Raw genomic sequence first — 13,704 nt, 5'->3', positions numbered from 1 at the left:
AATCCGACAAGCTTTGGAGGATTCTTCTTCAAGTTCATGTGGAGCATCATGCACACGGCCACAAGAGGACAACTCTTGTGTAGTAAGCGATTCTGATTCCGATAATCATTTATCTATTGATGAACTCGCTTGTGCATATGAAACATTAATGCATGCATATACCAAGTTGCAAAATAATTTTATAGATCTAAAAAGCAAGCATGTAGATTTGAAATCTGATCATGAGATACTAGTGTCCAAATTTGATGTCATTGTAAAAGAAAATACTATGCTTAAAGAAAACAAAGACATGTTAAATTTGGAAAATGAAAAATTGAACTTATCCATGTCTAGCTTATCTCATGCTAAAGATAATGTCATGTTAGAAGTAGAATGCATTAGAAATAAATTTGATTCTTTTAAGAATAACCACCCATGCTCTATTTCTATTTCTAATACATGTATGTAAAATGATGAGTTGAGTCAAGTTAAACATCGCATATCGTGTTTAGATTCAACCTTGAAAATATGTATGGTAAATCATGATAAGCTTATGAACATGTGTGCTAAGTCTCATGCTACTACACCTAAACATATCACACATCATGCATACATGTATAGCAAAATTCACAAGTGTTCCATTTGCGGCCGAAAAGACCATTTAGCTAATTTTTGCTATGATGCACACAAGCCTAAGAATGCTAATGCTCCTTGTGCATCTCATGTAGCTTCATCATCATGTACACATACACATTCACATGCTCATTCTCATAAAGTTCATCATAAGCATGCTAATATGTATCATTATGATCTTTGTGGTCATTTTGGTCATTTGGCCGAATATTTTTTTGATTTAAAAAGAAAATCTTATTTACCAAATATTTCTAGTAGACCACATATTTTTAAATGTGATGTTTGTGGTAGGTTTGGACATCTTGCAAAATTTTGTTATGATATACAAAAAACTTCTAAGTTGCAACATGTTCCAAATAGACATTTGTTTAATGATGTTTCTCATTTGCAAAATAATTTTAAAAGACAATCTTTATTTACAAATGATTCCCATGCACGAGCTAATGGTCCACAAAAACAAATGGATCTCTTTCATTACATAAATTGCAATCGGAATGATCATTTGAGTGAATATTGTTATGACCGTGTTAGTACACCACATATGCCCAAGAGGGTTTATAACCCTAGGGTTTTGAGCTTTATTGATAAGGATCACGTCCCTAAATAATTCAGCACCAAGAATGCTTGGGTGCTAAAATAATTTTTTAACCAAGAACTTAGTGTTTTTATTTTTCTTTTTCTTGGTTTTTTAAAATATGCTTTAAAAAATTTAAATATGAAAACAATTTTTCTTTGATCAAAATCTTTTATTTTCATGACTATGAGTTTTAATTTTCATATGAGGTTTATATTTATGTAACCCCCCGGGTTTATTGGGTGTTTATTCCCAAATCTTGTTTACCGGGTACTAAAAGTCCTTATATCGGTTGGAACAAGCTTAAGAGCTTGATATATTATTACCTCTCTTGTATTTTTTTGTCAAAAATTTATTTTGATTTGTTGCTTTGAATTCATTATATAGCACAATCAAATATGCTTTATAATATATTCTATGAGTGGTTTGATCAAGTACTACAAATAAATTTTCTTTATTGATCAAACATCGTTTTTGGATATAAACTTTGATTTATGATTTCTATTGGTTGATTTGTTTTCATTTGAAAACTTTTTACATGATTCTCATGTTCCTCTTCTTTTGATTTCATAAATCTATTCTTAAACATGATTTTTAGACACTATCTTCATAATGACATATCTATATGTGTTCTCATTGTCTTCTTGTATGTGAGTTAAATTTAGCATATTTTTTTCATTTATGTTTGCTCACATGTTTTGCCTTAGCATTAATTCCATGTATCCTATGAGGCATTTTGATAGGGGGAGCAATCCCTATACTTGTTTTATACTCACCGATGCTTATAGGTAGGGGGAGCTTTCGCTCTCTTCATTCTTGTTGGTTACCCATTTTTGATTTTGTCAAAGGAGGAGAAATATTATGAGTATATTCTTTTTATTTATATGCATGATATATTATACTTTGTATATTTAATTTCTTTCATGTATATATCTTTTTTATAAATTGTTTGTCATCATCAAAAAGGGGGAGATTATTGGCCTCTTTGTTTTGATGATGTTTAATAAACAATTTACCACTAATATTGTTTGTCTAGTGTTTGTGCTTATCTATTTATTATATACAAACAACATGTTAGAGGATGGATGGAATTACATTTTAACAATCATATCCAATGGAGGTTGGCGGAATAGTGGGTGAAGCCTATACAATTCAAGTTAAAGATCCAAGTTCTAGCTTCATCCGCAATGTGTACCACGTCAAGCTTATTTAAGATCAAGATCAAGCTAGGATAACATTAGTTTAGGTTTATATTATGTGTGTTGGTACTTTAAGCTCAATCATATATACACACATATTATTGTAGTCATACATATACATATATGTTTCTATGTATATATATATAGTTATATATATAAACATACATAATTTTAAGTTTTCATGCTTATAAATATGAGATTACATATTTATTATTGTGTTTTGGTTTAACAATATAGGCATGAAACAAATTTACATTCATATTTATAATCATATGTTTCATACTCTATTTTGTTTAAGAATATATTGCATAGAATATGCAATTTTAAGAAAATATTGTATTCTTGTTTATGGACTTAACAATCACGATATACATCTTTTATTAAGTCTATAAGAACGTTTGAAAATATTTTAAAGTTGTTTTTATGTCAAAACATCAAATTTCATGTATATCAACTTTTTATGTTTTGAACTAGTTTCGTAAAATAATGATTTTTCACTATTGAGAAGTGTAATTCCAAAATTCTTTTTGTAACATGTTAATTAACATGTTTATAAACTATTCCCCAAATTTTATAATTTTTGGAATTTATTTGATATTTTTAAACATGGTTTAAAATTGAGTTTTTCTGTGCATTTTAGGTTTGTGCCCTTATAAGTCGACTCATAAGTCGACTCATGAGTCGACTCATAAGTTGAGTTGACTTATGAAGTGCATTCCAGTTGTGTTTTTTCGTCTGCTGAGTTAACACATATAAGTCGACTCATAAATCGACTTATCAGGGAGTCGTTGCACAGTAACGGCTAGTTTTTTGTTTTGTTTGTTTATGGGTTTTTGGTCTTTTTCTTGGGGTTTTTGCTGAAGTTTTGAATGGGTATAAATACCCCTTGCTCTCATCATTCACAACTAACTAAAAGAATGTTTTAAACAAGTTTAACAAGGGTTTAAAGTTTGTTTTAGTTTGTTTAAAAGAGTGTTTAAGAGTTTTGTTTGTGAAGAGAATTTCACAAGCGCAAGTCGAGATCATCCTTGGTGTTTGAGCATTCACTCTTCTCCCTCTCTCTTGTAATTTCACAAGAGCAAGTGGAGATCATCCTTGGTGTTTAAGCATTCACTCTTCTCCCTCTCTCTTGTTATCTATAGAGAAGTTTTCCTAAACTCAATCTAGCTTTACATTTATATTGTTTGACTACCATTTTATTAAGCTAGTGTTTATATTGAGTTTAGTTGATTATATTTACTCTTTGTTTACACACACAACCATTGAGCTTATTGTATTTGTATACATTGTATAATTAGGTTGTGGGATTGTGTCACTTAGAGTGTGAGCTTACATTGTATTCTCATCCATTATAGAGAACAAATTTATTTGTATTGTGAGCCTAATGTGTTGAACACTTTGTAATACACTTGTACACCGAGAGGAGTGTGTGGTGTGAGACGAGGTCGTCCCAAGAGGAGTGGCGTAGGTGGTAATGCCTAGAGGTAGTTCGTAATTCCTAACACTTGAGGGAGACACGGGTTAGAAACCAATACTTGAGGTGGTAGTTAGTGTGTTACATTGTGAGTGTGGATTGTAAAGTTTTCGGTTAGCTAGAAAACCATATTGTGAAGTGTAAACGTTTTTCGGGTAAACGTAGAATACCCTGTGTAATAGTGGAGATATCCTCGAGGTGAGGAGCGGGGACGTAGGTCGTAGGGACCGAATCTCGTGAATATATCGTTTGTTTGTGATTGCATTGGCGCACTTATTTTTTATATTCATATCTTATATCGCCTTTGTATATCGCTCATTGTTTATATTATCAACTATCTAGTTTAGTTTGTTTACCCTTGAGTGTTTTGTATATCCTTGCATATATCTCATATTATATCTTATTGCTAGGATATAGCCCTTTGTTCATAATTAGTTATATATCTATCTTGCAAGAATATATTTGTTAATAAGTTTTAATTGGTATTTAAATCAGATTAGATTAGCATAAACCCTATTCACCTCTCTCTAGGGTTCTTTCCTAGTGACATTAGGGTCAAACAAAAACTTGTCATAATATTAGTGGTGCCGGATGGGATCGTAACACCAAGACTGTCATCATGGATCCTGAATGTTTGGATAGATAGATTGAGGTAAATAAACTCTTATTGCATTTTTATTAATTATCTTATTTTCTTGTTTTCATTGAATTAATTCACCTATACTTTTCAGGACAAGAGCTTTAGGAATGCTAAGCTTAGACAAAATGTCAATAAACCCTTGGTGCATTATGATGATCTTGCACTTATCATCGGAGATGATCAAGCTAGAGAGGAATTTTCTAGCGATGCTTGGAAAAAGTTTAATCGTAGGGAGTCCATAAATCTTGGAGATGATGCTGATTCATCTTCCCTACCTCTCAATCCTCTCAAGTACACATTTTAGATGATGAGGACACTCCTCTGCCCAAAGACGCCCATCACATCAAGTTCTAAGGAAAATTTATGTGTTGCTAAGTGAAAGGCTCGTAGGACCAACCTAGATAATGAGCTCATGCAATAAATGGTGGATAAGATAGATGTATTTAGCACAAACATTATGTGTGTAAATATGCATTGGAACGAGAAGTTATCCACGGTCCTATATGCTTATCTATAGAACTTTAGTGTTGATAAGCTAGATACATACTATCGTCATCTCTTTTTGAATGAGCATGAATCAAGACTATTTATGAGCATATCTCTGGTTGGTAAAAAAAAGAGATGATTGATGCATTTCTCAACAATGAGGGTTGAAGACCAATAGAATATGGGTGAACGTGGTATTTTTTATTCTCACTTCTAACATACTTGTTAAATCCACTTACTTTTGGTGAAAGACTATTCTTGCTTAATTTAGGGAACTACTCTTAGGGATGTTATTTTTTGTGTTTGTGGAACATTATGATGATGGAACATATCATTGTAATATATAGTAAGTATCTATATGCCTCCACATTTAGTGTATAGTTTCATATGAATATTTATCTTTCATGATGTGAATATTGCACAATACTAATTTTTACATTGAAACTTGTGATTGCAGGAACATTATAAGTCACCATATACATGACAACTGATCAAATTTTCTACGCAAGCAACCTATAATGTATACGCATTGTATTGGATGGCTAATGCTATGAGTTATTAAGGTATTTGGTTGTCATGCCACGAGTTTACATTGGTGACTTTTTTACTTTTAGACTATGATGATTGTCAAATTTTCTGAGATTAGCAACTTGCAATATCTATTCATATTATACTAGATGGCTAAAAATAATGATATTGATCAAGTTCTGTGCCTTCAGCCATAATTTTCATATACATATGGCTGGTTTATTTTATGTGATGTCAAGAAATATTTTCAAATAATTTTTTAATCATAAAGTTCATTCAAATTTGAACATGAATTATCAAAGTAGTACATGATAATAACAAAGTAGCACATGTCCAAGCTTTCATTTTAGCAATTTTAAATAGATTATTAGACAATGATGCTCTCCAATACATTTCTTACTCAGAATGGCAATAGCTTCATTGTAACCAACTTCATGGGCGTGTGTTAGGAGTTAATTTTTGTTGTAGAAAATGTTGGATATATCTTTGTAGTAAGGACACTTTCAATTTCTATTTCAATCTATAATTTTTATAACATTAGCTCTTAGCATTATTTCTATTAATTTCATGATATCACACATTTCACCTTGCTCTCAATCTACATCCGTATAGGCAATCCACTCTTCAAAGGTTTGTTTATGTTTAGTAATCCTTCCAAGATAAAAAAACATAGTAAATTGATATTAAAATAAACAGGTCCATTGTTAAATATTCTTACCTTTGATGATGGTGTAGATGAATATTCACCAATATCTTTACTTTTCTTACTCATATTTTTTCCTGGTTAGATTTGGTATGCAAACATTATGTTTTATAGATGTATATGGACCGGTATGTTTACTTTGTGGTTGGATATTGAATCTAATAATATTTATTTGGATTAATAAATTTTCTACTAGTATTAGCCTTGGTTTTAAAGCTTCCATAATTTTAAAAGCTAACTGGTTTTATTTCTTGTAGTTGACTTAACTACTCAGTCTCCATTACGTACATGTTTGGTATTTTGAGGTTTGATGTGATTTTTCATGTCATATACATATTTATGACTAATCAGGTTGTTTATAGGTTTTTTATAGGTTTCATAAGAATTTTTTATTAATTCTGGTACGTATATCATAAAATTATGAATAATCAGGTTATTACAGGTTTCGTTTATTTTTTTCATGTCAAACATGTTTCGTGTGATTTTCGCAACTGAGAAATGTGGAATACGTTATGCACTCCAACCAGGGCGGGTGGTAATGCAAGTCGGTATGCCACTTCTCCAACTCTCTCTAATACGTTGAAAGGTCCCACATATCGTGGACTCAACTTCCCATGCTTTCCAAAGTGAATGGTGCCTCGGTTGGGGGAAATCTTTAGGAATACATGATCTCCTGGCTGAAACTCTAAATTCCGGCGCTTCGCATCTGCCCAATGCTTGAATCTGTCCTATGCTATGTGAAGTCGCTCCCGAATGATCCTGACTGCATCAACTGATCTCTCAATCAACTCTGGCCTAAAAATCTCCCGTTCACTAACATCGTCCCAACTCAAAGGAGAGCGGCACTTCCTGCCATACAATGCTGCAAAAGAGGCCATTCCAATACTAGCCTGGAAGCTATTGTTGTATGCAAACTCCACCAAATACAAGTGATCTTCCCACGACCCGTGAAAGTCAAGCATACAAGCTCTAAACATATCCTCCAAAATCTGAATGGTCCTCTCCGACTGCCTATCGGTCTGGGGATGATAAGCTGTGCTGAAACTAAGACTGGTCCCAAGACTCCCCTGCAAACTCTTCCAGAACTCTGAGGTAAATCGGGTATCACGATCCGAAACGATACACACTGGAACTCCGTGCAATCACACGATCTCCTACAATACTAGAGATTTACTAACACTCTTGGAAAGGAACTCATCGAACATATAGAGATAGATATTTTACCTCCATGCATCTCTGAGCAAGATGCTCCGTCGACTGTCCTACTTGGAAAGGAATGAAGTGAGCCGATTTGGTTAATCGATCTACGATCACCCAAACAACATCATTCTGTCTAGTGCTCCGAGGTAAGCCAGTAACGAAGTCCATGGTGACATGCTGCCACTTCTATTCCGGAATAGGCAATGGCTGCAAAAGACCTGCGATGCGCTGATGCTCTGCCTTCACCTGCTGACGCACAAGGCACTTAGCCACACTACGAGCCACATCTCTCTTCATACCATGCCACCAAAAGTTCAGCTTCAAATCCTTATACATCTTCGTACCTCCAGGGTGAATAGAATATGGTGAACTATGAGCTTCCCATAATAATTCTTCTCGAACATCTCCTCCTGGTACACATATACGACTTCCAAATCGTAAGGATCCGTCCTCATGAACAACAAATTCCGGTCGAAGACCAGCCACTGCTAGCTCCCTACACTTCTGAAGAAATGGGTCACCTGCTTGTGTTGCCTTGATTCGCTCGGCCAGTGTCGATTGAATCTGAAGATTCATCAAAGAAGCGGTGACTCCTGGAAGAAGAACTTCTATACTCATATCTCTCACTTCTTGCTGAAGTCTCCACTGAGCTGTGAGGGTCATGATCACCGACAATCGGCTTAATGCATCTGGTACTACATTGACCTTACCAGGGTGATACTAAAGATCAATGTCATAATCCGCCTACAGCTCTACCCATCAGCGTTGCCTCATGTTGAGCTCCTTCTGAGTAAATGTGTACTTCAAGCTCTTGTGATCAGTGAACACCTTCACTTGCTCTCCTAACAGATAATGCCTCCAAAGCTTAAGGGCAAAAAACACAGCTGCCAACTTCAAGTCATGGGTAGGATAATTCTTCTCATGCTTCTTCAACTAACGAGAAGCATATGCTATCACATGACCATCCTGCTAAAGAACGCATCCTAATCCTCTACCAGATGCGTCACAGAACACCTTAAAGTTCCCGCTCTTATCTGGTATTGTCAAGACCGGGGTCGAAATCAGTCAAGACTTTAACTCCTCAAATGCCTGCTCACAAGCGTCAGACCAGATAAACTTAATATCCTTCCTCTTAAGTCGTGTCATCGGCTCTGAAATCTTCAAAAAATCTCTGATGAAGCGACGGTAGTAACCAGGCAATCCCAGGAAGCTCTTAATATTAGACACCAAGTTAGGGGTAGGCTAATCCTTCATTGCAGATACCTTCTCCGGATCCACTAATATGCCGTCTCCTGACACCACATGTCCCAGAAACGCAATACGATCTAGCCAGAACTGACACTTACTATACTTGGCAAATAGTCGATGCTCTCTCAAGGTCTTCAACACGTACCGCAAATGCTCTGCATGCTCCACCTCACTCTTAGAGTACACCAAGATATCATCAATAAAAACTTCCACAAACTTATCTAGCACATCATAAAATACCAGATTCATCAGGTTCATAAATGTTGCCGGTGCAATAGTCACACCAAATGGCATCACTAAGAATTCATAATGTCCATATCTCGTTCGGAACGCAGTCTTGGGGACATCAGAATCCTTAAGGCATCACTAAGAATTCATAATGTCCATATCTCGTTCGGAACGCAGTCTTGGGGACATCAGAATCCTTAACCTTCACCTGGTGATACCCGCTCCATCAGAATCCTTAACCTTCACCTGGTGATACCCGCTCCACAAATCCAGCTTAGAAAATACTCTCGATCCTTCCTATTGATCGAAGATATCATCAATACGGGGAAGTGGATACTTATTCTTCACTGTCACCGCATTCAACTCTCGGTAGTCGATGCACATCCGCTTGGATCCATCCTTCTTTCCCACGAGCAACACAGGTGCTCCCCAGGCCGATACACTAGGTCGTATCAAGCCTCTCTGCAAAAGATCATCCAACAGAGTCCGAAGCTCGGCCAACTCAGCTGGAGGCATACGATAAGGAGTCTTGGAGATCGGAACAGTTCCAGGCTTCAATTCTATGGAAAACTCAATTGCTCGATCCGGTGGCAACCCGTAAATGTCGTCGGGAAATACATCTTCAAATTCCCGAACTACAATTGGCTTCTTGGGTTCCACCTGTATGGCAGCAAACGTCGCCTTCTTCGGTCTATCTCTGAACTCCACAGGTCCGGCCGATGTGCTACCACTAGTGAACTCAAATCTCGGGTGATCCGGTATCTCGAATACTACGCTCCAACGACGACAATCAATGGTGGCAAAGAACGACCCCAACCAATCCATCCCAAATACTGCATCGAAGCTCGGCAAATCAATCACCAGAAAGTCTGCAAAGAGTTCCCTCCCACAGATGACTACAGGGCATGCTTCATAACCACTGGATGCTACTAAGGCACCACTGCCAGTGTTGATATTCCAGCCCATAGTCAAAGGAGTTATAGGAAGAGAATGGACACTCGCAAATCGACGAGACAAGAAACAATGGGAGGCTCCAGAATCAAAGAGCGATAAAGCAGGTACAGAAGAAACAAGAACCTTGCCTATTTAGGAGGATGTAAATGCAACTAACTTAGTATTCATAAACAATCCTATCATGATATCATTATATAATAAGAAAATTCATATGCAATTAAGACTAAGATGAACATTTTTTTTTACCAGTGATAACTTGATCGTTCGCCTCAGCTTCTATGGCTGACATCATGAACATCTGTCGCTGAGGTTGTTGCCTGTGTGTTTCCTGATAAAGCTGCTGATGTGGAGGTAGAGGCCCAGCTCAAGGATAGGATCTGTGCTAAGGCTGTGCTGCCGAGGCTGGCCGAGGTAGAGCTGGAAGAGCTGCTCGAACTGGAGGTGCAAACTGGTCCGGCTGCACTGGCGGACAGTTCTAATTGACATGATCAGGGGATCCCACGGCGTAGCACTGACGAAGAACGGCCTGCCGACACTCCTGCTGGGTGTGCCCAGTGTAGCCCGCAATGAGTACACTTCACGATGGCTGGCGCGAGTCTGCACTCTAGGGCGCTGATAAGGGTGGACTCTGGGGGGAATGGCTGAGCTGAGAGTGCTGTTGTCTCTGCGGGCCTGCTGCTGCTGCTGCTCGGATGGGGACGCTCGGCATTCCGGACCGGAGCTGTTGGTGTCCTACTCTGAATCACGTGTGAGTCTTCAGGCTCCTTATGCACGCTCTCAATCTCCCGTGCTGCATCCAGCACCGCATCATGGGTTGCCAAAGCTCTACCTGCTAGAGCCATCCTAATGTACTTGTCTAGACCCTTTTGAAACTGATGCCTCCTAATTCTAGCTGTGTCTTCTCTAGGTGTGTCTTCTCAGCAGCCCACCAGATTCTAGCTGTATCCGTGAGTTGAACATCCATGAGATCTACCCACTCTACAGGGGGAATACGAGTCACTGTAAGGATAGTCTTCGTGACCTTGAGGAACTCCTCTGCTGCTAAAGGTCCCTCAGCACCAGTAAAGAAAGGAGGCCGCATATATCGAAACTCTCTAACACCAGGCTCCGAGCGAGGTGGATGCTGGTGCTGAGGCTCCTGCTGCAATTGCCCAGCTAAGAACTGCTGGTTCGTCACCAGCCCCTGAATCATCGCTAAAAGCTACTGCGGATCTGCTTCTGGCATATGACCACTGCTACTGGATGGGTTACCATTACTATGAGTACCCACCATGGTTCTGAAGGAACGAGGATCAAAAGAAAAAATTAAGGTTAAAATCAAACAATATATTTGGAAAATAGGAACTAAAACATAGTTATTAAGATAATAATATAAGAACTTAATTGTAGTCTTACGGATGGAAAATGATATGTATTTGAATCATCCAATACATTCTTACTAGTGGAAACTCGGGACCGTGACCTGCATGGGCCACCACAAAAACCTGTCACGTCCCGCTTCCCAAAATACAGGGGAATCGCAGCGTGAACAAGCCCGCGACGTATTAGATTGAGAAGAAATATATATACTATCATTTTTTCTTTTTTTTTCTTTTTCTTTTCTTCTCAATCCAATACGCTAAGCGTTAAATATATAAATCTCAGTCACAGGTTCCCGATCACAATAGTAAGAATATAAAGATAACCCAGAATAAGAAATAAACATATCATCAACAGTTCATCCCAGACATAAAATATAGGTTCAACATACCCTTACTACAACCACAGTTCAACTAGAAAATAAGAAATACATAGTCCATAATAAAAGGAAATACTAACAAAATAACCAAATCTATCCCCAACTAAAGAAAATACTATAAGAGTGTTCTATTAGCTACTACAGAAAGAAAAGCACGTCTAGGCTTCAGTTTGTTCTTCCACTCCATCGGAAGGATACTCCGGCTCGGCATACACTGGCTCTGCTTCCACGTCAAGCTGGAACTTTCCGTCTCCTAAGTCTGATGCATACCAGAAAAAAACAGGTGTACGTCAGCGTGTATGGCACACGGTAAGATCTCACATGAACAAATAAAACGATCTAACGACCCATACTATAACAATAGTAATGATGGAACATGATTCTGTAATTCTGACAATTTAAGTGAACATCTGTTACTATCAGAATGAACCGAAGTACTCAAGCCAACTGGTAATCTAATTCCTTCGACTAATCCATCCTATAACAAGTCACTGGTCAATTCTCACACAAAGTCATCACTCATATCACCGGATATCTGACTGTTCACAAATTCCCTACGTGTACCCAATACGCCGCTACACTGGATCGGTCAGAGGGCTACACGCAATCCGATTTCAACCTGGTTCGAACTCAAGTTAAACTAGAGTGAATATCTGATTCACGGACCAAAGTGACTACACTGGCTTCACTTTGACCCAACAGACTAACCCCAAGCTACACTGGATCATGGGACGAGCCTAGAAGATACATCAATAATCATATCCGATCACATGAACAAGGACTTCCCCATCACAACTCTCTTATATTCTCTAATCGAACAATCATAATTCCTATTAAATTCGGGTTCACCACCTAGACTCAGTCAACACTCACACGTGTCACTAGGTCTGTTCATGACGCACAAGATCACTAAGTCATGAACTACTAAGGTTCTTAACACATCAACAAATCATGAATATAGTATAGTATGTTAAACATGATTACACGGGTTTATGAAGCAGAAATGAGAACTATAATGAACATGAAATACATAAACAAAATACTATGGCATGAATGTAACACATGAGTGAACTTCATTATTATCTTACCGCTGGGATGTCCAAACTTCTCATACAAATTATCCGTACTTACGTATTCTCTAATATAATAATATGGTAACAGAAAACTAGAAACCGATGTCGTTTTACACATAAAATATTGCGCTCTATGACGATCAGTCATAGTATCATAAATAATAATATTCTTTTTCCAAAAATTATTCTTATTTCTCATTATAACTAATTTAAAATAAAAATATTTATATAATATAATATAATAATTCCCTCCGGCATGAAAAATAATATTTTCCTATTTTATAAATTTTCTTTAATTAATTTCATTTCGATAAAATTACATAAATTCTAATTTTAACACATAACTTGTCATTTCATATCCGTAATTCTTAAAAATACAATTAACAACATTATTAATCTAATTTTCACGATACACTCGCAATCATCATTCCACGCAGATATTCAAAAGTACGTATTATCCACAATAATAATTTAATTATATGTAATCATCATACTAACAACAATATTACCACAAAATAATTTATCTATATCCAATCATCATAATATCATGATATTAGCCATTAATTAAAAATAAGATAAATGCGAGATCTTGCCTCGGGGTATTCGTCGAACATGTCGACATCGCCGTGCGAGGCTACAGTGGTTTGACGGATCTGAAAGCTGAGGCGGCGTTAGTCACTGCTGTGATTTGGCGACGCACGTGGCGGAGGGCGCTGCTGACAAGTCATGAGGAGCCGAGGCGTCGGCAACGAGGAGGCGGTGGACTGTTGGAGGGCAGCGACGGCTCGCGTGAGTTGCAGTGGCGAGGACGGAAGATCGGGGATGAGGGTTTCGAGGCGGTGGCGAAGGAGGCGGGCAGGGTGGTTGCTGGTCTGAGGAAGAGGCAAGGGACGGCGTGGGCTGAGCTAGGCGGCGACGAGTTGGGGAGATACGGCTGCGTTTGGAGCTGAAGGCGGAGTTCAGGGGCGGCTGTTGGAGCTGAGCTCAGAGAAAAACGTGGCGACGATGGCTGGGTTGGTCGGAGTTCGGTGCAGGCGGTCAGGAGAG

The sequence above is a fragment of the Asparagus officinalis genome, chromosome 2, assembly GCF_001876935.1.
Source record: "Asparagus officinalis chromosome 2, Aspof.V1, whole genome shotgun sequence".
Lineage (NCBI taxonomy): Eukaryota > Viridiplantae > Streptophyta > Magnoliopsida > Asparagales > Asparagaceae > Asparagus > Asparagus officinalis.
The sequence above is the reverse complement of the archived record's forward strand: the minus strand, read 5'-3'. Positions refer to the sequence as shown.